Here is a 25520-nt window from a genome sequence, read left to right on the forward strand (position 1 = left end):
ACACAGATTTCCCTTCATGTTCATTAAGATGTGTAATTTGTATGTTGGTTGTATAAGAACAGTTTCTTCAAAAGTCCTGTCAATTAACAGTGGAGAGCTAGCCGACGTACGTCTTCATGAAAACTCTCTTACAAGTGTCTTGAGCAAATCTGCAAAATTTTAAAAATAGTTTAGCTCAAGATGCAACGGGAGTATAAACGAATTCTCCCGCCCTCCATTCCAAGATAAAACTCCATGTGTGATTCTTATTTTCCTTGAAGTTAATGATGTTGGTCATTATTGGAAATTGCCCGGTGATATCAACTCAGGTACTCGGTTGTTACGTGCTATAATTCGATACATGCAAAGTATTTGTATTCCCACCAAGTCTCAAGAAGGTCAATCCCAGTGGGCAAAAGATGTAGAATAAACGTCTATTAAACACATACCTTAGACGTATAAATGTGGTCCGTAATTAGTCTAGAATGAAATTCTAATATACGTATATTGTTATACACCAATTATAAATCTATGATTATATGTCCATTATACATAAATTGTTGGAGTTCTATTATACGGATAACTTTAGAGGACTATAATACATATATGGTTAAAGGTCTATTATACATCAAAGATAGGTTTTATAGGCATCGAAATTAGTAAATCAAGCCAATAATTTGGTTTCCAAATTTATTCTGAAAATATACAATCATTCACTCCTGAAAAATATTGAGTTCAAATTATACATTATATACAATATTGTAATCAACATATGGCTAATCATCAAAAATAAAAAAAACACAACTAGTAAACTTCAGCTACAAATTCTTGTAACATGGCAATATATTTACAAACACAAACTAACTACGTGAACATGCTAATATTTAACTCAAAACCACATTTTGATTCAAATATAAGTTTCAAAATTTACAACTTGTATATCTCCAAGAAAATCTTATTACAATGTGAAGTTAAGACGATTTTTACTGTTCACCATTTGCAAAGCCCTGTCCAATTGTCCTAACAGTTAGGACCAGCAACTTATCATTTTCAGTGTCCAGACTTCCAGGCCCACTGCCTTGCATACGCATTCTTCAAATAACGCATTGTGTGCTCCTTTATTTATTTTTCTGTTGCTGTTGGGTGGGGTTTCAGCACCACAGCTAGGAAAAATGTTATAATATTAGTACTCAGATAAATGATGATTAATCTCTTCTTGAACATAATCTAAAAAAAGAACCATTAAGGTTTACTAAGCTCAAAGCTTAATCAATGTATTAAGTTTAGCTTGCATCATAGTAATTGAGCAATAAAGTCTGTCCTAATTAAAGAGTACCCAAAGTTTGAAAGTACAACATAGAATAAGAGTACCTTTAATTGCTCTAAAAAGATTTGTGTCTCCCAGGCACCTCTTTTGTCTTTGATCTTTCTGGTTTGTGCCAGCAAAGTTGAATTCCACCATCAGTTCATTTGTATTAAGTCTGAAAACCAAATTATGACTGAGCTTAGACATTTCTCAAGCGAGTTTTCACTCATTGTTTATTTACTCAAATATTTAGTATCAAATGTACTACTGTAATCCTTATATTTTAAGAGACAATTTAGCAGTTTTACACCTTGCAAATTCAGTGGTTAACAAGGTATCTTTAAGCTAAATTTTGTTTATATTTTAACTTGATCAAAGTAAAAATGTAATGTAAAAACATTTAAAAAATCTATAAGCAATACCTTGACAACACTGTGAACACACTCTCTCTGACATCACTGTTGCCTACTCTCCAAAGTTGGTTTATCTGGAAATAATATTATATTAGAAATAATATTAGAAGTTATTTTTACTACTGGATCTTCACTAATCAACTAATCAGACATACCCATTACACATTTTCACATTTTAACTCCACTTTTCTGCAGTATTTGCTTAGTCCTAGAATACAAAGTGGCCATATTTCAAAGTTCAAAAGTTGTAGTAATTTTTTAGAACATGAAGCTTTTTATAAAACACTTTGTTTTGGCATTAAAAGATTAGCAAGATTATACATTATAAACTAAAAATAAGAATGTATGCCAGAGATGGATCCTATTAATCAGATGTAAGCTGATATAATATAATAATGACCTATCTGTAACCTAGAATACTAGTAGTGAATATTTTCTACACCACAGAGATAATATAATATCATACCAGTAGGTTTTGATTGTCCATGTTGTCAAGGACTCACTTGTGTGTACAGGACTCTTCCATTGTGCTCAGCCTCTTGAAGTAGAATTGTGAGTTCACCAGTTCTGTACACTTTCCCGCATGCCTCAGTTCATCTCTGATCTCTATCAGGAGACCCAATACCCGAAACTCTGAAATCATTCACATTTTGTATCAGCATTTGTAAGGAATTAGGTCAGGAGTTTTTAACACTATTGTTATATTAGCATTACTGTAGTGTTGCTAATGTGCTACATGCAATTTATAATCTTAAAAATGTAAAATTCCCACATTTGTAGTTGATTTTGTGTGATCTTCACCTTCACACTATTTTATATGCCATTTATTTCTTATTAACGTACTATTTTTAATCAAAATAATATTAAGACCTGTATGTATTCAAATAGTATTATCATTATTTATACTTACGCATCAAAAGACGATTGCTGAGAAAAACATGACAGTATTTAACCTAAATGGCAAACAACAAATATCAGCAATGCATTGTGGTATATAATCAGAAAAGATGCTGTGTTAGATATGTTTTCAATTTCAATTATATATGCATTTATTAATGTTGTCAATATTATTACGGTTGCAATTTAACCATGGTGAGAATCCCTGCCTGTCATACAGGAGAGTAGGGTTTGATTCCTGACAGGGAGCTAAGGAGCTTTTTCTATGACCTGTTTACAATTTAAACTTTAGTGTGAGACACCTTTCTTCTACAGAAATCTATTTTTTTAAAAAGGAGATGAATTAGTTATAACAACACAAAACATCAAAGTGAAGTTGCTTTTCAGCAACTCCTTGGTTACATAGGAATTTAGTTTTTTTGACAGCACGGTCATTTGCAAAATTAAACAAGGAATTGATTCACTCCTGTGGAATACTGTATAAAATGGAAGATGGGTTTGATATGGAAACAACTACACACATTTTAGTTTTTTTTTTTCCAATTGTACTCCCATCAAAGTGACATAAGAAAAGTCGTTGTCAGAAGTGGGATATGAAAACAAGCCACCAGGGGAGACCGATGTAATAACTTCACCAGAAATATATTGAAAACAAATGGGCTGTCACTAAGGAAATTCATAGAGAAATACAGGTCCCACCATAAAACACCATAAGGAGTGCAAAACATGTTAAGTTATTTCTGTACTTCATCAGTGTTGGTAAAAGAGGGACTCAAGGACACAAAGATTCTAGTTTGGGAATCAGGCTGATGAAGGGAAGTGTGACTTTGGACACAGGGCATTGCAGAGAGGAACAAATGGCGCAACGAAACAAAACACCAAAACCCCAGATTGAACCAGAAACCTTTAGAGCATCAGTCTAAGGCTTTCTCAGCTGAGCTATTTCAACCTCTGTGTATGATCCAACCTCTGCTGTCTGCAGTAGCCTCCCAAAGTTCCAGCATGAGTGCACGAAGAGGAGTGGTAGAGTGTTACTGCAACGTCATTCAGAAGGAAAGTGATCCAGCTCAGCTCTCTGATGTTTGGTAGATACATCTTCTTCATGAGTAATGTAGGATCAACTTCTTCAGGCTCGAGGAAGGGCTTGCATTTCGGCAGCAGTAACTGACTGAGTAGTGACTTCTAGGACCTGGTCTTATCAGGTTGCTTTGCCAAGTTTGTCAGTTCTGCTGAAATGACCTGTCTCTAGGAAATTTAGGAAGCAGAAGAATGACTATCTGAAAGGTGACATGATCTGCTGGCTGTTTGACTTGATCATGAATGACACAGGAAATGCGAATTCTTGCAATAAGACAAAACAAGATCCATAAAACACTGGCAGAAGTGCAAAATGTGAGAGGATAAAAAGACACCTGTTTCTGCCCGATTTCAAACAGGGGATCTTGTGCATGTGTGATGAACATGATAATCACAATATTGCAGAAATGACAGCAGCACTGAACGTGGCGAGACGTAAAAGATTGTTATTCCCTTCAAATACTCACAGTGTGTTTATTCTGCTGTATTAATTTACTGTGCTCATCAGGCAGTAACAAACCTGTTATCTACACACTGCTCCCAGAGCTGGATAGGTGACTCCACATTCTACAGCTCTCTAGCAAAAGAGGAAGTCAGACTACAGAAATGGAGAAAATCTCCTCTTCAGAATGTGGAAATATATTCCTGAGAGACGTCCTTTCTCGAAGTTCAACACTCTCTGCAAGTTACCCATTCCCACCTTGCGCAGGGTAGTGGTTATCACATTCTCTTAACACACCAAAGGGTTTCAGTTTGAAAGCAGGCGAAAACAAGTGATCACTTTTCGCACATTTGTCACTGCTGACGTTGCTTTATGAATCTATTTTCTATACTGTGCTGATCAATTGGAAACCAAAAGGCGAAAAAGACACGTTCCCTCACCTAAGGTTGAATATTAGGAATCAAAACTGCTCGAGTGTATGGAAGCACACAGCTTTATCAAGATTTCCAAGTGCAAGATCTTTTTATTAATAGAAGACCCTATTTATGTTGTATGAGAAATATTAATATTAATACAGAATCTTTTTTCACCAAATAAATGGGCTTCCTGACTTCAGAAAGCCTTCTAGACAAATACTAAAAGAGCAAAAATTCCATTTGGTAAATGAAATGAAAACACATACCCTACCAAACCTCGAGTACAGGCCATTCAGGGTGATAATACAAAACCATTTATAATTCAACAAATAAAACCTGTCAACTGGTAATCACCACTTATCATAAAAAAATAAGTAGCAATACACAGTAGGTGACTCTTGGGTGCAAGTTAAATCCATGCAAGAAGGGGTTTAGTGTTATATTTCCAAATCAGATATGCAAATGAGAGATCTGGCCCAGCCAATCTCAAAGCTCCCTTGGTCTGGAATGGAGCTGCTCCCCTCTTCTAGTTATTCACACTGGAGTTAGGTTACATATTAGCACATTTCATCTAACAGTTGCTCCAGAAACAAAAAACGTAAAGAAATGACCTGGAATGTGACCACACCTATTAGAATGTAGTTCAACAGATAACTTGAAAACCTTGTCATAAGATTTTTTTTGTTCTACAAAATATACTTTATTCCGCAAAAAAAAAACATCTCAAAAGGAACATCTCACACATATTAACACTCCATGTAATAAAAAACAACGGCGTAACGGAGATTGATTGTCCGTTATCAATCTTTGCAAGTGGGGGCGAATTTGAGCATTTAACAGAGTTCCTCCAAACCTAGCACTTGCTATTTTCCTTTAATCCCTGTATAGGGCCCAAAGTCCTTTCCAGCGCTCCCTCGCCGTGGGGAAACCCCATTTGGCGACTAGGCGCTTCGTCCTCCTCCTGAGGTCCGATGGGCTCCTGCAGCGCCCGACAGAGGTTGCAGTAGAAGATGCAGTCGAGTTTCATGGGGAAATGTGGGACATCTCGACCCCCTTCCTCGACCGGCTGACACATCCGTGATGTACTCGTACTTGCCGCCCCAGACGAAGCCGAAGATCATCCCTTGCAGCGCTCGTCTGAGTCTGGCCGGCAGCGGGTACACCACCGCCAGGTAAACCAAAACCGGCAGGATGTCTGCTTTCAACACCATCACTTTCCCTGTGTAGGACAGCGACCGCGTTTTCCACAGACCCAGCTTCGCGTTCACCTTGGCGATCCTCTTGGTCTAGTTGTTGGTCTCGTTGTCCTGGCTCTGGAAGGAAACCCCCAGTATTTTGAGGGGCTCTGTGCAGAGCTCGAGACCCTCCGGCGCCGTCGTCCTGTGCTTCCAGGGCCTGAAGAACTTCAGTTTGCTCTTTCGGCGGTTGAGTTTCGACCCCGAGGCTCTGGAGTTTTGCTCCATGACCTGCAGGGCCCTTCTCAACCCCCTGTCTGACCTCAGGAACAGCTTCGTGTCGTCGGCGTACTGGGAGATCTTCAGGGTTTCTCCCGCGCCTCCCGGTATCTCCAGGGTCCCGTCTCACCGTCTCTGCTAAGGGCTCTGGCACCTTGCCTTTCTCCATGGACAAGAGCGCCGCCTTTAGCTCCTCGGCCGCGATCGGACCCTCCAAGTCCTCCCTCACCTCCTCCGGTACTCGTGCCTTCGCCTGCCTCCACCTCCGTCTGCTTTTCTGAAAAGAGCTCCGTGTAGAAAGCGGTGGCCACTTCTACCTTGTCGCTCTCGTCCAGCACTTCCTCTCCATCTCCCCGTCTCAGGCCGTGGATCACCCTCTTTTTCTGGGCTCCTCGGACCTGATTGAGTTTGCGGAGCCTCTCCTTCAGGTCCCGTGCCCGGGCTGAATTGAAGGCTCCTCCCCCATTAGCCGAGCTGTACTCCTCCTCTAGTTGTCTCTGGAGTCGTGCAGCTTCCTTCCTCTCCCTGGCCGCCTTCCATCTGCAGTACGTCTGTGCCAGGGTTCGGGTCCTGTCTTTCACCGACTCCCACCATTCCACCATGGAGCTGTAGCCGTCTCTCAGATCAACCCAGCTCGCGTAGTCTTTACGAAACAGTGCCTTGAAGTTGTCTTTCTCCAGTATTTCCTGGTTCAGCTTCCAGTACCCACGACTGAATGCTGGCAGGTTGGTGTTAGCCACCACCGTCAAGCGCTCGTGGTTGGAATACCACTCCGGGGACACCGTCGCCAACTCCAGGGAGCAGGTTGTGTGCAGAAAGATGTAGTCCAGGTGGCTGCACACTCCCCGGGAGTTTTTCCATGTCGTTCAGGTGTCGTTAGGGCGGCACCGTCTGAAACTGTCTACCAGGGAGAACTTCTTGAGTAGCGACTCCAGCTCTGCCGAGCTAGCGTCGCTCCCCTTCTCCCGGTCAACGTTGAAGTCCCCGCCAAGCACCACCTGTCTGTTGGTGGTGCAGCAGCTGGCCAGGTCAGCAAACACTTCCTTCAGGATAGAGGGTTCTGTTGGAGCATAGACGTTAATTGCTCTCAACTTCTGCCCCCTCCAGTCGATGTCTGCGACCAGGATCCGGCCCTGCACCACCGAGAAGGAGGAAACCAGCGTCATCTCTGGATTTCCGAGGAGGATTCCCACTCCGGAAGAGTGGACCCCTCCTACGCTCCAGCATGATTCTCCCTTTGTCCATTCCCTGGTGAATGTCAGCTTGTCGCTTTCATCCTTCAGGTGGACCTCCTGTAAGAAACAAACTGAGAAAGACTTTGAGGCCAGATCATGAAAGACTCCTCGTCTTTTCAACGGGTCTATCAGCCCTCTCACGTTAGTTGTTAGAAAGGTAAGTTTCACAATCATGATTAAACAAGTGAAAGTTGAACCTCCTCTCTTTGTGCTTACAGTGGAAAACTTGGGAGTCTACATCTGGGCACTGTTTAGCCTAGATGTAACTCCTCTTGTTCGGGTCCTGGGGGGAATATGCTGGGCTCCCTCCAGGTCTCGCTGGGGACTGAAAGGTAAACATGCTGGACAGGTCCAGTCCTACCATCAGTCCCGGCTCCAGGGCGGCTTCAAAGTAATCCTCGTTTTCCTTGAGGGTACTCTCCACCACCGTTTCGGGAAGGCTTTTTTCTTCCCTTTCTCTAGGAGTTTCGGGGACCTCTAGTTGCTCCTGGGCCTTGGGGGAGGGGGGCTCCACTTCCTGGGCTGCCTCTTCGTGTTGTTCATGGGCCTCGGGGGAGGGGGTTCCGACTTCCTGGGCTGCCTCTTCCTGTTGTCCCTGGGCCTCGGGGGAGGGGGTTACCTCTTCCTGGGCTGCCTCCTCCTGTTGTCCGGGGGACTCGGGGGAGGGGGGTTCTGTTTCCTGGGCTGTCACTTCCTGTCGTCTTTGGGCCTCAGGGGGGAGGGTTTCCATTTCCTGGGCTGCCTCCTCCGGTTGTTCCTGGGCCTCAGGGGAAGAAAGTTCCGTTTCCTCTAGGATAAGGAAACGGTTCTCCCTTACCACTCTTTTCTTTTGTCCTTCCGAAGGTGGATCCACCCTGCATCTCTTCTCCTGCTTTCTCTTTCCCTTCTTGCTGGGAGTTATTAGGGCCCTTTCTCTGGTCAGCCATTTTGTCTGTCGTCCTGGCAGCCATCTTGTGGCACTGGTGCGGCTGGGGGTGTGGCCTCGGCAGTTTCGGTTCTCTGCGGGGGAGGTGCGGGTTCTTTGTTCTCACCTCTCTCCCTTTGTCTTGAGACCGGTTTCTGCCGGCCGGCTTCCACCACCTGCGCAAACGAAGGTTTGCTTACCTTGCATTGGTGAAGGGGGTGCTTACCTTTTTCTCTGATCATTTTCATTGCCTTTTCATATGAGGCGTCCGTGGCCATGTAGGCCTCCATGTATCTCTCTGCCTTGTTGTCTTGCAGGCAGTAGAGATCTCCGGCCACCAACTGCAGGATCCCTCTCAGGAAGGTAATGAAAAAGGATTTCGCAGTTGTCATCGTCTCTGTTTTCTTGGTCCAGTGGAACCGGATCAGTGTCTTCTTGTCTGCCATCTGGAAAGGAGAACAAAGAAAAAAGGAAAGAAAGAGAGAGAGCAAGGTCCTGTGGAGAGGAGGGTTTAGCTGCTAAAGGAGCAGCAAGGGAGCCCTGGCCTTTGTCCTTATGTGCAAAGCCCAGCTAGGTGCAGGCGCAGGAGGAGAGAGAGAGAGGGAGCGGATAGTCCTTCCGAGTCGCAAGGAAGAAAGTAAGAACTGCGGGCAGGTCACGAGTACCTACTCCCCGCCTAGAGGCCAAGAAGGCAGAGAGAGAGAGAGAGGGAGCAGATAGCGCTTCCGAGTGTCGAGGAAGAAAGCAAGCACTGCGGGCAGGCCACGAGTACCTACTCCCAGCCAAGAGGCCAAGGAGGCGGAGCAAGAGAAAGGGGGAGGGGAGAGGATAGAGGAGAGAGAGAGAACGTTGCTGCCGGATCCCACCCAGCTCAGCTGCTCCTTGGCCTTAACCCCCTAGGCTCAACCTAGGGCGATACCAGCTCAAGCATTCTTCAGGATCTTCGATCGCCTTCTAGAACTTTGGAAAGACAGGAACTGCGGGCATGCCACTTGAACTTGATCTTAGCCAAAAGGCCGATAAAATTGGATTCCAGCTCACTGGCCCTGCAAAACTTAGTTCAAGACTTTAAACTCTCAGACACATATAGATGTATATATCCCACAACAGCAGGATATACATGGTCAGGGAGGAATAGCAGCTCCAGAATTGACTATTGCTTTGTCTAAGCGAGAGTGAAAGTTGTTGGGGTCACTCATCAGCCTGTCTTCTTCTCATATCACCAAGCTTTAGGGTGTAGAGAGGAACTCCAGGGCGGGACTGTCTTTGGCCCAGGCCTCTGGAAACTCAACACAAAGCTGCTAGAGAACGACGGGGTAGTATCCCGCTACAAGGAGAAACAGTGGCTGTCCTTGCAGTGTCTGTATGGGTCAGTAGGAGAGTGGTGGGAGGAGGTGAAGGTGAGGACAAGGGCTTCTTTCATGGCTGAGGGAAGGAAGGCTGCCAGACGGAGAGGAGTGTTAGCCAGGAAACAGAGGCAGCTGCAGCGTCTCTACATGATGCTGCACAGTGGCTTCAATGTGCTCGAGGATATCACCCTTTTAAAAAAGGACATCCGGAGCATAGCGGAAGAAAGTAGTCGAGGAGTGCTGTTAAGAAGCTGAGTGCAGTTCTTGGAAGAAAATGAGAAGTGTACTCGCTTCTTTTTCAGGAAAGTGGTAGGCTCCAAGTCTGTCATGGAAAGTGTAGTTGATGAGGAGGGAAGAGAGAGAACAGAGCCGAGTGCTATCCTCTCCTGCATCGAGGCCTTCTACTTAAGACTGTACAGAGGTAAAGGATGAAGAAATTCATTTTTTTACCTCAAAGCTAGAAAACGTTTTGAGTGAAGAAGACAGGGAAGTACTTGAGAGGGATTTGACAGTAGAAGAGCTGAGACAGGCTATGGAGAGCTTACAGAAGGGGAAAACTCCGGGTGCTGACGGGCTCCCTAAGGAATTTTATTGCACCTTTTGGGATCTGCTTCAGGATCCGCTAAAGCTCCTTTACAAGGAAAGCTATAAGACAGAATTGCTGCCTGACTCCTTAAGAGAAGGCACTATCTCTCTCTTGTTTAAGAAAGGAGCAAAGAATGACATAAAGAACTGGAGACCCCTCAGCCTGTTAGGCGTGGACACTAAGATCCTGTCCAAAGCCCTTTTCCTGTACCTACAAAATGTAGTGACCTCACTGGTAGGGAAAGAACAGACTTGTGGGATAGCAGGACGCCTGATGAGCGACAACCTGGCCTTGTTGAGGGATGTCTGTCTGTACTCAGAGGACCGCTCCCTCCCTCTGTGCATTTTAGGTGTAGACCTAGAAAAGGCCTTTGACCGACTAAACTGGCAGTACTTAACATCAGTACTTGAGCACAGGAAGTTTGGCCCCATCATGAGAAAGTGGATTAACCTGCTGTACACAGGTAGCAACAGCAGAGTAATGGTTAATGGCAATAGATCATGCCCCTTTGAAGTCTGTTCAGGGGTGAGGCAGGGCTGCCCATTATCCCCCTTGTTATTCGTTTTGGCTATGGAGCCCTTAGCCTGTGCCTTGCGCCAGGATCAGGCCATTAATGGGATACCAGTGCCTGGAAGTGGGGGGGGAGAGGTAAAGACATCTCTATAAATGGATGACATCACCCTGCTCCTCTCTGACAATGTCTCAATTAGCAGAGCTCTGCAGTGCTGTGATCGTTTCTCTTTGGCTTCCTCTGCAAAAATTAACAAATCTAAGAGTGAGATTTTTTATCAGAACTGGAGGGAGCCAAAAGAAGGACATGATCTCAGGCTGCAAGAGAAGAGAATTAAGGTCCTGGGGGTGTATTTTGGAGAAGAGATGGGAACAGTAAATTGGCAGATCAAATTACCAATCTTAAACAAAAAACTGATGCAATGGAAGGACCGAAACCTCACCATGACAGGGAAGGTGCTGGTCATAAAAGCCCAGCTCTTGCCTGTCTTGAATTTTCTGGCTTCTATCTTCCCAATCCCACACCGTGTTGCAGCGGTGCTGAGGTGATGGATGTTTCATTTTCTATGGGGTGGGAAGCAGGAAAGACTCGGAAGGGAAATAATGTACAGGCCGCTACTCTCAGGGGGGAAGTCTGTCCCAGATATTGCCATGAAGCTGCTGTGCATTTTCCTGGCCTTTGTGCTGAGAGGCTTTGCACCAGCACCTGAAGCGCGTACCTGGACTTTTTTTGCCAGGCCCTGGGTAGGTAGCGAGGTGTTTAGAGTGTGGGGTGTCAGACCCAAGCTGGATGTCCCACTCTCTGACACATGCCCTGCAATTTATGGGACAGTTAAAAGTTTTCTAAGATCTCACCCAATTGGCCATATTCCCCTCCGAGATGTCAGCATCCAAAAACTGGAAGATTTCGTTGCACCGCAGAAGAATAGGCAGACCCCTGTGGGCATTTTAACATCAGCCCAAACAAGGAAGGTGTGGAAACACACATCCTCTAACGTCCAAAAACTGGAAGATTTCGTTGCACCGCAGAAGAATAGGCAGACCCCTGTGGGCATTTTAACATCAGCCCAAACAAGGAAGGTGTGGAAACACACATCCTCTAAGTTTCTGTGCAATATTCACAGAGATTTAGCCTGGAGTGTCGCCCACCAGTGCTTACCAGTCCGAACTTTCTTGTACCGTAGGGGCCTCACACCCAGCCCTCGCTGGGTTAGGGTGGGCTGCGGCGAGGAGGAGACTGTGACCCATCTCCTGTGGTCCTGCTTTTTTGCTAAGGCCTTCTGGGCACAGTTTGAAGATTGGTTGCAAGCTCTCTCGCTCCAATCTACCCTGACCGCTGCTTTCGTCATATACGGCATCTCTCCTGTCAAACTTCCTCCTGACGTGTTTGACAGGATCTGGGCCGTGGTGAACAGTGGGAAAGACGCCCTGTGGAGAAAGAGGAACATGGGGCTCTTTAAAGGCATCGAGGTCCCAGTCAAGGCAGCAGGTAGCCTGGCCCTGTTCATCACCCGAGAGAACTATTACTTCAGAGATCTGTGGAGAGAAGGGAGGGAGGAAGCAGAAAATCTGTGGGAAATAGAGAGCATAGGTCAATATCTCAAGAAACTGTGAAAAACATTATCAAGTTTAAGTAAAGTATGTGATTTGCACAAGAAAAAAAGAAAATTGTTGCTATGTAACTGGTACCATGTCAAAATGTAATGAGATGTGATCATATATACTGTTTTAAGTATGTATATTAATGTAAACCTTTCTAATTTGTGATGTCCTGAATTTTTTTATGAAAAGAAAATAAAGTTCTTAAAAAATCGGTTCACCCAGGGGGAGGCTCGGCCATTGCACTCCGGCTGTGCTGACCCCTGCGAATTCCCCAAATGTGGGAATCTCGACTGCATAATTTCTGGTAGTGGGGGACTGCGTTCACGCTCTCCCCTGATGTGCTTGGTCCAATATCGGATAAGGGAAAGTTACGACACCACGAGCTGCGATAGGATCCCAGTTCGAAAGGAGTCGATGCCACTGCTGGTTCCCGGTTTCTTTTAGTTAGAGGTCCAGGGAAGCATTTCAAGCTGGTTCCACTACTCCTTCCAGACATTAATTCCCTTTTCAAAGTCAGTCGTCTTGCTGTAGTCTGCATTATTTAGGCTGATTATCGAGGTTAGCCTTTATTTGGCCATGGGGGCATCGGTACTGTATGCTAATTCTCAAGACAGTTTCACCCGTTTTCTGATTGCTAGGTTCTGTACCAGTGCAGACATGTCAAACAGTGAATGGCTGTACCTCTATTGTATCCGTGCTCAATTTGGGTGGGCAAAACGAGAAAACAAGCGTGCCGTTTCCTACACATCTGCAGTCGCCAATGTGCATTCGCAGTATGTCCCGGGACGCAATTCGGGCTCATTTGCATAACACCAGACCGGCAGATCACTACGCAAGCTCGCGTCGTGCGCCTGCCACACACCGAACAAACACCGGAGCCTTTTCAGCAATTTCCAAAAAACGGGCCTGCTCGCCTGCCCAGAAGGTTTGTCTCTTACCCGCTCTCCAGAGCCTGCTGCCTTCTGTGCTGTTCTCTCGGCACCGCTGCAGCGCACACAACTCCTGCAGCGCGGGGAGAAAGTTTCCACGCTCTGCCGCAGGGAAGGCTCGCTCCGTGCGCACACGTCCTTTCAATGCCAGTTCAACAAGTGCTCCGCATTAGCAGCGTCAGGGCTCCGGCGTGTCGCACCTCACCTCACCTCGCACAGTCCCCTCCTTGAATGTCTGGCGCTGGGCATGCCCCGCCCTCCTCCACCTTATCTTATCGCGTGTGACCACCGACAATGGCCACAATGCCGGGGAATGGCACCTGTAAAGTGTTAATTGGGGCACAGGAACAGCCCGTCTCGTCTCGGGGGCCGGCTTCAAAGACAATACAGCAAACACAGCGGGGCGGGGGTAGTAGACGACACAACACATGCAGGTACATTCAGCTCCGGCGGGAACGAGTCATTTGTTAGCCTTTTCAAGTGCTGGGAGCCGAGTAATCCTTCGCTTGTATCGTTTCTCCCCGGTGACTAGATCTCACCCTGCGACTCTCGACTGGGCTCACCCACGGCAGCCCAGCAGGTGTGAGCCTAGCCGGCACCCGGATGGGAGATTCCCCCCGGAAAAGCTCAGGTTGCTGCTGCTCCTGCAAGACGTGTGACTGGGACCAGTAGGGAGCGCTCACCCTGCGGTCTGTGTGGCTTTCTTATGCCCCAGCATCCTGATGGCGACACTCTGCTGCACAAACAGGCGCCGTCCTTCGGGGGAGGCGTAAAACCGAGGTCCCGACCCTCCTTGGCCATTAAGAAATTCCAGGGCGTCTCTCAAAATGAGACGCCGCGGGTGTCACTCTGGTGTTAGTGTTCCCCTTTACCAATCAGTCGGGGTCTCCTCCTAATCCCCCTCTCATAGGTAACAATCAATGACGAGGCCCCCCTGTCCCGCGATATTGCACTTGTCTCCTGGCCGCTGGCTGGCGCCGTGAGATTTAGCACTCGCGCAAGAGATCGGGGGCAGAGCGCGAACGCGGTCTCCCGCCCCCCACAAGGTGTGCGCTCCAGGTTCCCTCTCAGGGCTCTGCAACACAGCGGAAAGGCAGCGAGAAGGAGCCTCTTGCTCTGACGCCGCAAGGCCACAAGAGGGCGGAGGTGCCGCGCGCCCGGCCGACGTGTTGGACTGGTGCGCTTTATGTGCTGAAATAAACACGCGACAGCCCAGAAATGTTTTGAGTGCTGTGCATTGGAGGTTTTTGTCTTGTGAAGACTTGCCTTGTGCTCCTCCGAGCAGTTTGTTTGTTCTCCTCCAGTGCGGGACAAGTCAACACAAGGGAGCACATTCGCCAACATCCAGGTACACAATGCGATTTGGAAAGAAGCTCCTTTCCAAAGAGCTGCACACGAACGATCCTACAGTCCCGCTCAGGGGGCGCGGAGCCCCAGCCACACACAGCTTCAAGTAGCGAGTCAGGCGCCATGGCTTTCGCTTGTGGCCACACCACCCTGAATGTTCCCGATCTCGTCTGATCTTGGAAGCTAAGTAGGGTTGGGCCTGGTTAGTATTTGGATGGGAGACTGCCTGGGAATACCAGGTGCTGCAAGCTTTTGCTCTCTCGGCCAGCAGGGGTCGCCGTTGGTACCGTAGGTTTTGGGAGGAAAACCTGGAGGATGGAAAGGTGATCTATAGCCTCATCTCTAGAGATGTTTTGTTGCTATGGCATGTGTGTGACCCATATAAAAAAAAAACATTTGTAAAACGAATATCGAAGCTGCCTCTAAATCTGCAAATGAAGATGAGTCGATAAACCACTTGTTTTTCGTATAACTATACATATATTCATTTATTACTGATTTCATTCATTGAGCACGGATACAATAGAGGTACAGCCATTCACTGTTTGACATGTCTGCACTGGTACAGAACTTAGCAATCAGAAAACGGGTGAAACTGTCTTGAGAATTAGCATACAGTACCGAGGCTCCCATGACCAAATAAAGGCTAACCTCGATAACCAGCCTAAATAATGCAGACTACAGCAAAATGACTGACTTTGAAAAGGGAACGAATGTCCGGAAGGAGAAATGCTTCTCCGGACCTCTAACTAAAAGAAACCGGGAACCAGCAGTGGCATCGACTCCTTTCGAACTGGGATCCTATCGCAGCTCGTGGTATCATAACTCTTCCGTATCTGATATTGGACCAAGCACATCAAGGGAGAGCGCGAACGCAGTCCCCCACTACCAGAAATTATGCAGTCGAGATTCCCACATTTGGGGAATTCGCAGGGGTCAGCACAACCGGAGTGCAATGGCCGAGCCTCGCTCTGGGTGAACCTCCTTCTTGATCAAGGTATCTCCCCTGCCAGGTAAGTATGAGCTGTACAAGCCCCTGCAAGCGGCCCGCACCCACAGCACAAAGCGCGCAGCCTAGGCTAGCTCCTCGCCCCGCACACCACCGCCTCCTGCTGGGCCCACTCTTTCGCACACTCACACGCCACACTAACACTCAAAAGGGTCGGCAAAACGAGAAAACGAGCGCGCCGTTTCCTACACATCTGCAGTCGCCAATGCGCATTCGCAGCATGTCCCGGGACGCAATTCGGCCTCATTTGCATAACACCAGACCGGCAGATCGCTACGCAAGCTCGCGTTGTGCGCCTGCCACACACCGAACAAACACCGGAGCCTTTTCAGCAATTTCCAAAAAACGGGCCTGCTCGCCTGCCCACAAGGTTTGTCTCTTACCCGCTCTCCAGAGCCTGCTGCCTTCTGTGCTGTTCTCTCGGCACCGCTGCAGCGCACACAACTCCTGCAGCGCGGGGAGAAAGTTTCCACGCTCCGCCGCAGGGAAGGCTCGCTCCGTGCGCACACGTCCTTTCAATGCCAGTTCAACAAGTGCTCCGCATTAGCAGCGTCAGGGCTCCGGTGTGTCGCACCTCACCTCACCTCGCACAGCCCCCTCCTTGAATGTCTGGCGCTGGGCATGCCCCGCCCTCCTCCACCTTATCTTATTGCGTGTGACCACCGACAATGGCCACAATGCCGGGGAATGGCACCTGTAAAGTGTTAATTGGGGCACAGGAACAGCCCGTCTCGTTTCGGGGGCCGGCTTCAAAGACAATACAGCAAACACAGCGGGGCGGGGGAAGTAGACGACACGACACATGCAGGTACATTCAGCTCCGGCGGGAACGAGTCATTTGTCGGCCTTTTCAAGTGCTGGGAGCCGAGTAATCCTTCGCTTGTATTGTTTCTCCCCGGTGACTAGATCTCACCCTGCGACTCTCGACTGGGCTCACCCACGGCAGCCCAGCAGGTGTGAGCCTAGCCGGCACCCGGATGGGAGATTCCTCCCGGAAAAGCTCAGGTTGCTGCTGCTCCTGCAAGACGTGTGACTGGGACCAGTAGGGAGCGCTCACCCTGCGGTCTGTGTGGCTTTCTTATGCCCCAGCATCCTGATGGCGACACTCTGCTGCACAAACAGGCGCCGTCCTTCGGGGGAGGCGTAAAACCGAGGTCCCGACCCTCCTTGGCCATTAAGAAATCCCAGGGCGTCTCTCAAAATGAGACGCCGCGGGTGTCACTCTGGTGTTAGTGTTCCCCTTTACCAATCAGTCGGGGTCTCCTCCTAATCCCTGTCTCATATGTAACAATCAATGACGAGGCCCCCCTGTCCCGCGATATTGCACTTGTCTCCTGGCCGCTGGCTGGCGCCGTGAGATTTAGCACTCGCGCAAGAGATCGGGGGCAGAGCGCGAACGCGGTCTCCCGCCCCCCACAAAGTGTGCGCTCCAGGTTCCCTCTCAGGGCTCTGCAACACAGCGGAAAGGCAGCGAGAAGGAGCCTCTTGCTCTGACGCCGCAAGGCCACAAGAGGGCGGAGGTGCCGCGCGCCCGGCCGACGTGTTGGACTGGTGCGCTTTATGTGCTGAAATAAACACGCGACAGCCCAGAAATGTTTTGAGTGCTGTGCATTGGAGGTTTTTGTCTTGTGAAGACTTGCCTTGTGCTCCTCCGAGCAGTTTGTTTGTTCTCCTCCAGTGCGGGACAAGTCAACACAAGGGAGCACATTCACCAACATCCAGGTACACAATGCGATTTGGAAAGAAGCTCCTTTCCAAAGAGCTGCACACGAACGATCCTTCAGTCCCGCTCGGGGGGCGCGGAGCCCCAGCCACACACAGCTTCAAGTAGCGAGTCAGCTCGTGGTGTCATAACTCTTTCGTATCTGATATTGGACCAAGCACATCAGGGGAGAGCGCGAACGCAGTCCCCCACTACCAGAAATTATGCAGTCGAGATTCCCACATTTGGGGAATTCGCAGGGGTCAGCACTGCCGGAGTGCAATGGCCGAGCCTCGCTCTGGGTGAACCGATTCGATTTTTAAGAACTTTATTTTCTTTTCACAAAAAAGTACAGGACATCACAATTTAGAAAGCTTTACATTAATATACATATTTAAAACAGTATAAATGATCACATCTCATTACATTTTGACACGGTACCAGTTACATAGCAACAATTTCTTTTTTTCTGGTGCAAATCACATTCTTTACTTAAACATGATAATGTTTTTCACAGTTTCTTGAGATATTTACCTATGCTCTCTATTTCCCACAGATTTTCTGCTTCCTCCCTCCCTTCTCTCCACAGATCTCTGAGGTAATAGTTCTCTCGGGTGATGAACAGGGCCAGGCTACCTGCTGCCTTGACTGGGACCTCGATGCCTTTGAACAGCCCCATGTTCCTCACTCTCCACAGGGCGTCTTTCCCACTGTTCACCACGGCCCAGATCCTGTCAAACTTCCTCCTGACGTGTTTGACAGGAGAGATGCCGTATATGACGAAAGCAGCGGTCAGGGTAAATTGGGGCGAGAGAGCTTGCAACCAATCTTCAAACTGTGCCCAGAAGGCCTTAGCAAAAAAGCAGGACCACAGGAGATGGGTCACAGTCTCCTCCTCGCCGCAGCCCACCCTAACGCAGCGAGGGCTGGGGGTGAGGCCCCTACGGTACAAGAAAGTTCGGACTGGTAAGCACTGGTGGACGACACTCCAGGCTAAATCTCTGTGAATGTTGCACAGAAACTTAGAGGATGTGTGTTTCCACACCTTCCTTGTTTGGGCTGATGTTAAAATGCCCACAGGGGTCTGCCTATTGTTCCTGGGTGCAACGAAATCTTCCAGTTTTTGGACGCTGACATCTCGGAGGGGAATATGGCCAATTGGGTGAGATCTTAGAAAACTTTTAACTGTCCCATAAATTGCAGGGCATGTGTCAGAGAGTGGGACATCCAGCTTGGGTCTGACACCCCACACTCTGAACACCTCCCTACCTATCCAGAGCCTGGAAAAATAAGTCCAGGTACGCGCTGCAGGTGCTGTTGCAAAGCCTCTCAGCACAGAGGCCAGGAAAATGCACAGCAGCTTCGTAGCAATATCTGGGACAGACTTCCCCCCTGAGGGTAGCGGCCTGTACATTATTTCCCTTCTGAGTCTTTCCTGCTTCCCACCCCATAGAAATTGAAACATCAATCTCCTCAGCACCGCCGCAACACGGTGTGGGATTGGGAAGGTAGAAGCCAGAAAATTCAAGACAGGCAAGAGCTCAGCTTTGATGACCAGCACCTTCCCTGTCATGGTGAGGTCTCGGTCCTTCCATTGCATCAGTTTTTTGTTTAAGATTGGCAATTTGTTCTGCCAATTTACTGTTCCCATCTCTTCTCCAAAATACACCCACAGGACCTTAATTCTCTTCTCTTGGAGCCTGAGATCATGTCCTTCTTTTGGCTCCCTCCAGTTCTGATAAAAAATCTCACTCTTAGATTTGTTAATTTTTGCAGAGGAAGCCAAAGAGAAACGATCACAGCACTGCAGAGCTCTGCTAATTGAGGCATTGTCAGAGAGGAGCAGGGTGACGTCATCCATGTATAGAGATGTCTTTACCTCTCCTCCCCCACTTCCAGGCACTGGTATCCCATTAATGGCCTGATCCTGGCACAAGGCACAGGCTAAGGGCTCCATAGCCAAAACGAATAACAAGGGGGATAATGGGCAGCCCTGCCTCACCCCTGAACAGACTTCAAAGGGGCGTGATCTATTGCCATTAACCATTACTCTGCTGTTGCTACCTGTGTACAGCAGGTTAATCCACTTTCTCATGATGGGGCCAAACTTCATGTGCTCAAGTATCGATGTTAAGTACTGCTGGTTTAGGCGGTCAAAGGCCTTTTCTAGGTCTACACCTAAAATGCACAGAGGGAGGGAGCGATCCTCCGAGTACAGACAGACATCCCTCAACAAGGCCAGGTTGTCGCTCATCAGGCGTCCTGCTATCCCACAAGTCTGTTCTTTCCCTACCAGTGAGGCCACTACATTTTGTAGGCGCAGGAAAAGGGCTTTGGGCAGGATCTTAGTGTCCACGCCTAACAGGCTGAGGGGTCTCCAGTTCTTTATGTCATTCTTTGCTCCTTTCTTAAACAAGAGAGAGATAGTGCCTTCTCTTAAGGAGTCAGGCAGCAATTCTGTCTTATAGCTTTCCTCGAATAGGAGCAGTAGCGGATCCTGAAGCAGATCCCAAAAGGTGCAATAAAATTCTTTAGGGAGCCCGTCAGCACCCGGAGTTTTCCCCTTCTGTAAGCTCTCCATAGCCTGTCTCAGCTCTTCTACTGTCAAATCCCTCTCTAGTACTTCCCTGTCTTCTTCACTCAAAACGTTTTCTAGCTTTGAGGTGAAAAAATGAATTTCTTCATCCTTTACCTCTGTAGAGCTGTACAGTCTTGAGTAGAAGGCCTCGGTGCAGGAGAGGATAGCACTCGGCTCTGTTCTCTCTCGTCCCTCCTCATCAACTACACTTTCCATGACAGACTTGGAGCCTACCACTTTCCTGAAAAAGAAGCGAGTACACTTCTCATTTTCTTCTAAGAACTGCACTCTGCTTCTTAACAGCACTCCTCGACTACTTTCTTCGGCTATGCTCCGGATGTCCTTTTTTAAAAGGGTGAAATCCTCGAGCACATCGAGGACACTGTGCAGCATCGTGTAGAGACGCTGCAGCTGCCTCTGTTTCCTGGCTAGCACTCCTCTCCGTCTGGCAGCAGCCTTCCTTCCCTCAGCCATGAAAAAGGCCTTTGTCCTCACCTTCACCTCCTCCCACCACTCTCCTACTGACCCGTACAGACACTGCAAGGACAGCCACTGTGATAGTTTCTCCTTGTAGCGGGATACTACCCCCTCGTTCTCTAACAGTTTTGTGTTGAGTTTCCAGAGGCCTGGGCCAAAGACAGTCCCGCCCTGGAGTTCCACTCTACACCCTAAAGCCTGATGATCTGAGAAGAAGACAGGCTGAAGAGTGACCCCAACAACTTTCACTCTCGCTGAGACAAAGCAATAGTCAATTCTGGAGCTGCTATTCCTCCCTGACCATGTATATCCTGCTGTTGTGGGATATATACATCTATATGTGTCTGAGAGTTTAAAGTCTTGAACTAAGTTTTGCAGGGCCAGTAAGCTGGAATCCAATTTTATCGGAGAGCTAGACTGCCTGTCTGTGTGCTCTAAGATACAATTAAAATCCCCTCCCACTATCACGTCTGTGCTACATAACAATAGGGGAGAGAGTGCCTTGAGTAGCTCCACCCTTCCTCCCACGTCAGTAGGACAATACACATTGATTAGCCGCAGGTTAATGGTCCCCCATTCCACATCCACACACAGCAACCTGCCATCTATGACCCTCTGAATACTTTTCAATTTGAAAGCCCATCCTTTGAAAAGAATGGCCACGCCAGAGGCTCTGTTGTTATTGTCCCCTGACCAAACAGAAGGCCCTTTATCCCACCTATCTTCAAAGCTTTTATACCTCTCTTGATAGGCTAAAGCACACTCCTGCAACATCAACACATCTCCCTCTCTCTGCTGGAGGTAATCAAAGACAGACTGACATTTAACTCTGTCATTGATACCTCTGGTGTTAAGAGAAATTATGTTTAGAGCCATATTACATAAGAAAGTGGAACCAGTCTTTACAAAACACATTTCTCTTCTGTCTCACCTGTTACCTTCTTCTTTTTCTTTTTTTCTTACCAATTTCCTGCCAGCCATCCTCTGAATGAGCCTTCATCAGGGTGGCAGCAGTAAAAGCGTTCACGGAGTCCCTTTCAAGGAAGGGGGTAGAGGGAGGGGTGGAGGGGTTCCAGCTGTCCCCATCGCCATGCTCTCCTTCCTCCTCGCTCGGGGAGAAAACAGAGTCATTTTTCCTTTTCCTCACGTCCAGCTCCTGGGAGCACTGAGGGGAAAGGGGTGCAGCAGATGCACCAGTCTCCTCTTCCCCCTCACCCACCAGCTGCTGCAGATCCTCCGTGATGGACTGGATGGAGGAGAGGAGGGCATCTGTAGCACTTGCAGAGTCTGGGAAAAGCAGCTCCGCTGAATCCTGGGTATCCTCGCTGGACCCGCTCCACCGGGGGGCCCCACACTGGCCCTCGTTCTGAGGAGCAGGAGTGGGGAAGGGGTCCTCGCTGTTCTCGGGGGTTTTCAAACCCTCGTGCTTGTCTGGTGCAGTCTGCGGTTGTGGGGGCGTAGTGGATCTTTCTTCCACCGGCCCCGGAGCCACAGCAGGACTGATCCTGGCTGGAGGCTGAGAGTCTTTGTCCAACAAGGGTTCTTTGTTTGACTTGTTGTTTGCTTTGGCTTTTCGGGCCGGTTTGGCTGAAACAAGCACTGCCTCATCCTTTCTCATTTTGAGTTTATTGGCGTAGGCGTGAGGGCAGTTCTTAAAAACGTGTCCTTCCGAGCCACATAAATTGCACTTTGGCAGCATTGAACAGTCAGAGGCTAAATGTCCCTGTTTGCCACAGGTCTTGCAGCATTTCACAGTGCAGGACGATGCCAGGTGTCCCACAGCACCACAGCGCCGACACACCTTTGGTTGTCCCACATAAAAAACATAGCCATTGCAGGCGCCCAGCCGGATTGTAGAGGGCAGGTGCCTTAAGCCTCCATTTACATTGTCCGGTAGCAAGCGAACCTCGAATTTCCTTGCTCCTGTTTTTATACCGTCAACATCTCTAACCTCAGTTCCATGGTGGACGGTGCAGTACTGGTTAAGCCAGGTGTGAATGTCCTCCGTCTTTGCCAGTTCCGAGAACATAACAACATGCACAGTTTTCCTCTCTCTCTGTGTCAAAGGCTGCAAGTTGATCTTCTCAAGAGCAGGAACTTTCCCTCTTTTTGCCTCAAACACATCCACACATTGTTCAAACAGAGGATAGGAAGCAAATACAACCTCAAACGCTTTTTGACCTGGGAGAGCGAAGATGAAATCCAAGTGCCGAGGTTCAAAGCCAAGTTCCTTCTGCAACACTTTTCTGCTGAACTGCATACGACCCATGAAGAGGTCATCCAAAAGCTCAAAATGCACAGCATTCTTGCGGGATCCAAAAGTTGCCATTTCGTAAACTGCAAAACAAACACTGCTTCCACAAAACAAGAAAACAATCCAACAACTCCACCTACAAGCTGATCAAGGTATCTCCCCTGCCAGGTAAGTATGAGCTGTACAAGCCCCTGCAAGCGGCCCGCACCCACAGCAAAAAGCGCGCAGCCTAGGCCAGCTCCTCGCCCCGCACACCACCGCCTCCTGCTGGGCCCACTCTTTCGCACACTCACACGCCACACTAACACTCAAAAGGGTGGGCAAAACGAGAAAACGAGCGCGCCGTTTCCTACACATCTGCAGTCGCCAATGCGCATTCGCAGCATGTCCCGGGATGCAATTCGGCCTCATTTGCATAACACCAGACCGGCAGATCGCTACGCAAGCTCGCGTCGTGCGGCTGCCACTCACCGAACAAACACCGGAGCCTTTTCAGCAATTTCCAAAAAACGGGCCTGCTCGCCTGCCCACAAGGTTTGTCTCTTACCCGCTCTCCAGAGCCTGCTGCCTTCTGTGCTGTTCTCTCGGCACCGCTGCAGCGCACACAACTCCTGCAGCGCGGGGATAAAGTTTCCACGCTCCGCCGCAGGGAAGGCTCGCTCCGTGCGCACACGTCCTTTCAATGCCAGTTCAACAAGTGCTCCGCATTAGCAGCGTCGGGGCTCCGGCGTGTCGCACCTCACCTCACCTCGCACAGCCCCCTCCTTGAATGTCTGGCGCTGGGCATGCCCCGCCCTCCTCCACCTTATCTTATCGCGTGTGACCACCGACAATGGCCACAATGCCGGGGAATGGCACCTGTAAAGTGTTAATTGGGGCACAGGAACAGCCCGTCTCGTCTCGGGGGCCGGCTTCAAAGACAATACAGCAAACACAGCGGGGCGGGGGAAGTAGACGACACGACACATGCAGGTACATTCAGCTCCGGCGGGAACGAGTCATTTGTCGGCCTTTTCAAGTGCTGGGAGCCGAGTAATCCTTCGCTTGTATCGTTTCTCCCCGGTGACTAGATCTCACCCTGCGACTCTTGACTGGGCTCACCCACGGCAGCCCAGCAGGTGTGAGCCTAGCCGGCACCCGGATGGGAGATTCCCCCCGGAAAAGCTCAGGTTGCTGCTGCTCCTGCAAGACGTGTGACTGGGACCAGTAGGGAGCGCTCACCCTGCGGTCTGTGTGGCTTTCTTATGCCCCAGCATCCTGATGGCGACACTCTGCTGCACAAACAGGCGCCGTCCTTCGGGGGAGGCGTAAAACCGAGGTCCCGACCCTCCTTGGCCATTAAGAAATCCCAGGGCGTCTCTCAAAATGAGACGCCGCGGGTGTCACTCTGGTGTTAGTGTTCCCCTTTACCAATCAGTCGGGGTCTCCTCCTAATCCCCGTCTCATATGTAACAATCAATGACGAGGCCCCCCTGTCCCGCGATATTGCACTTGTCTCCTGGCCGCTGGCTGGCGCCGTGAGATTTAGCACTCGCGCAAGAGATCGGGGGCAGAGCGCGAACGCGGTCTCCCGCCCCCCACAAAGTGTGCGCTCCAGGTTCCCTCTCAGGGCTCTGCAACACAGCGGAAAGGCAGCGAGAAGGAGCCTCTTGCTCTGACGCCGCAAGGCCACAAGTGGGCGGAGGTGCCGCGCGCCCGGCCGACGTGTTGGACTGGTGCGCTTTATGTGCTGAAATAAACACGCGACAGCCCAGAAATGTTTTGAGTGCTGTGCATTGGAGGTTTTTGTCTTGTGAAGACTTGCCTTGTGCTCCTCCGAGCAGTTTGTTTGTTCTCCTCCAGTGCGGGACAAGTCAACACAAGGGAGCACATTCGCCAACATCCAGGTACACAATGCGATTTGGAAAGAAGCTCCTTTCCAAAGAGCTGCACACGAACGATCCTTCAGTCCCGCTCGGGGGGCGCGGAGCCCCAGCCACACACAGCTTCAAGTAGCGAGTCAGGCGCCATGGCTTTTGCTTGCGGCCACACCACCCTGAATGTTCCCGATCTCGTCTGATCTTGGAAGCTAAGCAGCGTTGGGCCTGGTTATTACTTGGATGGGAGACTGCCTGGGAATACCAGGTGCTGCAAGCTTTTGCTCTCTCGGCCAGCAGGGGTCGCCGTTGGTACCGTAGGTTTTGGGAGGAAAACCTGGAGGATGGAAAGGTGATCTATAGCCTCATCTCTAGAGATGTTTTGTTGCTATGGCATGTGTGTGACCCATTTAAAAAAAAACCCATTTGTAAAACGAATATCGAAGCTGCCTCTAAATCTGCAAATGAAGATGAGTCGATAAACCACTTGTTTTTCGTATAACTATACATATATTCATTTCTTACTGATTTCATTCATTGAGCACGGATACAATAGAGGTACAGCCATTCACTGTTTGACATGTCTGCACTGGTACAGAACCTAGCAATCAGAAAACGGGTGAAACTGTCTTGAGAATTAGCATACAGTACCGAGGCTCCCATGACCAAATAAAGGCTAACCTCGATAATCAGCCTAAATAATGCAGACTACAGCAAAATGACTGACTTTGAAAAGGGAATGAATATCCGGAAGGAGTAGCGTAACCAGCTTGAAATGCTTCTCCGGACCTCTAACTAAAAGAAACCGGGAACCAGCAGTGGCATCGACTCCTTTCGAACTGGGATCCTATCGCAGCTCGTGGTGTCATAACTCTTCCATATCTGATATTGGACCAAGCACATCAGGGGAGAGCGCGAACGCAGTCCCCCACTACCAGAAATTATGCAGTCGAGATTCCCACATTTGGGGAATTCGCAGGGGTCAGCACAGCCGGAGTGCAATGGCCGAGCCTCGCTCTGGGTGAACCTCCTTCTTGATCAAGGTATCTCCCCTGCCAGGTAAGTATGAGCTGTACAAGCCCCTGCAAGCGGCCCGCACCCACAGCACAAAGCGCGCAGCCTAGGCCAGCTCCTCGCCCCACACACCACCGCCTCCTGCTGGGCCCACTCTTTCGCACACTCACACGCCACACTAACA

At 48.9% G+C, this 25520-nt stretch overlaps 5 non-coding genes and 2 pseudogenes across 5 annotated transcripts; 3 read left to right on the top strand and 4 right to left on the bottom strand.

Annotated features, from left to right (window-relative positions):
* Nucleotides 1-4711: 4711 nt before the first annotated feature.
* LOC148826768 (U7 small nuclear RNA) lies at nt 4712-4769 on the bottom strand. Its single transcript, XR_016093284.1, has one exon. It is a non-coding gene; the product is annotated as a U7 small nuclear RNA (small nuclear RNA).
* Nucleotides 4770-12342: 7573 nt separating this feature from the next.
* LOC148826769 (U1 spliceosomal RNA) lies at nt 12343-12506 on the top strand. Its single transcript, XR_016092321.1, has one exon. It is a non-coding gene; the product is annotated as a U1 spliceosomal RNA (small nuclear RNA).
* A 2072-nt stretch (nt 12507-14578) lies between these two features.
* Nucleotides 14579-14697, top strand: LOC148826770 (5S ribosomal RNA; annotated as a pseudogene).
* Nucleotides 14698-15303: 606 nt separating this feature from the next.
* Nucleotides 15304-15467, bottom strand: LOC148826771 (U1 spliceosomal RNA). Its single transcript, XR_016093352.1, has one exon. It is a non-coding gene; the product is annotated as a U1 spliceosomal RNA (small nuclear RNA).
* A 1874-nt stretch (nt 15468-17341) lies between these two features.
* LOC148826772 (U1 spliceosomal RNA) lies at nt 17342-17510 on the bottom strand. Its single transcript, XR_016092817.1, has one exon. It is a non-coding gene; the product is annotated as a U1 spliceosomal RNA (small nuclear RNA).
* A 6973-nt stretch (nt 17511-24483) lies between these two features.
* Nucleotides 24484-24602, top strand: LOC148826773 (5S ribosomal RNA; annotated as a pseudogene).
* Nucleotides 24603-25225: 623 nt separating this feature from the next.
* LOC148826774 (U1 spliceosomal RNA) lies at nt 25226-25389 on the bottom strand. The gene has a single exon (XR_016091901.1). It is a non-coding gene; the product is annotated as a U1 spliceosomal RNA (small nuclear RNA).
* Between the last annotated feature and the right edge of the window lie 131 nt (nt 25390-25520).

The sequence above is a fragment of the Atractosteus spatula genome, chromosome 10 (assembly GCF_055471065.1).
Source record: "Atractosteus spatula isolate fAtrSpa1 chromosome 10, fAtrSpa1.hap1, whole genome shotgun sequence".
Lineage (NCBI taxonomy): Eukaryota > Metazoa > Chordata > Actinopteri > Semionotiformes > Lepisosteidae > Atractosteus > Atractosteus spatula.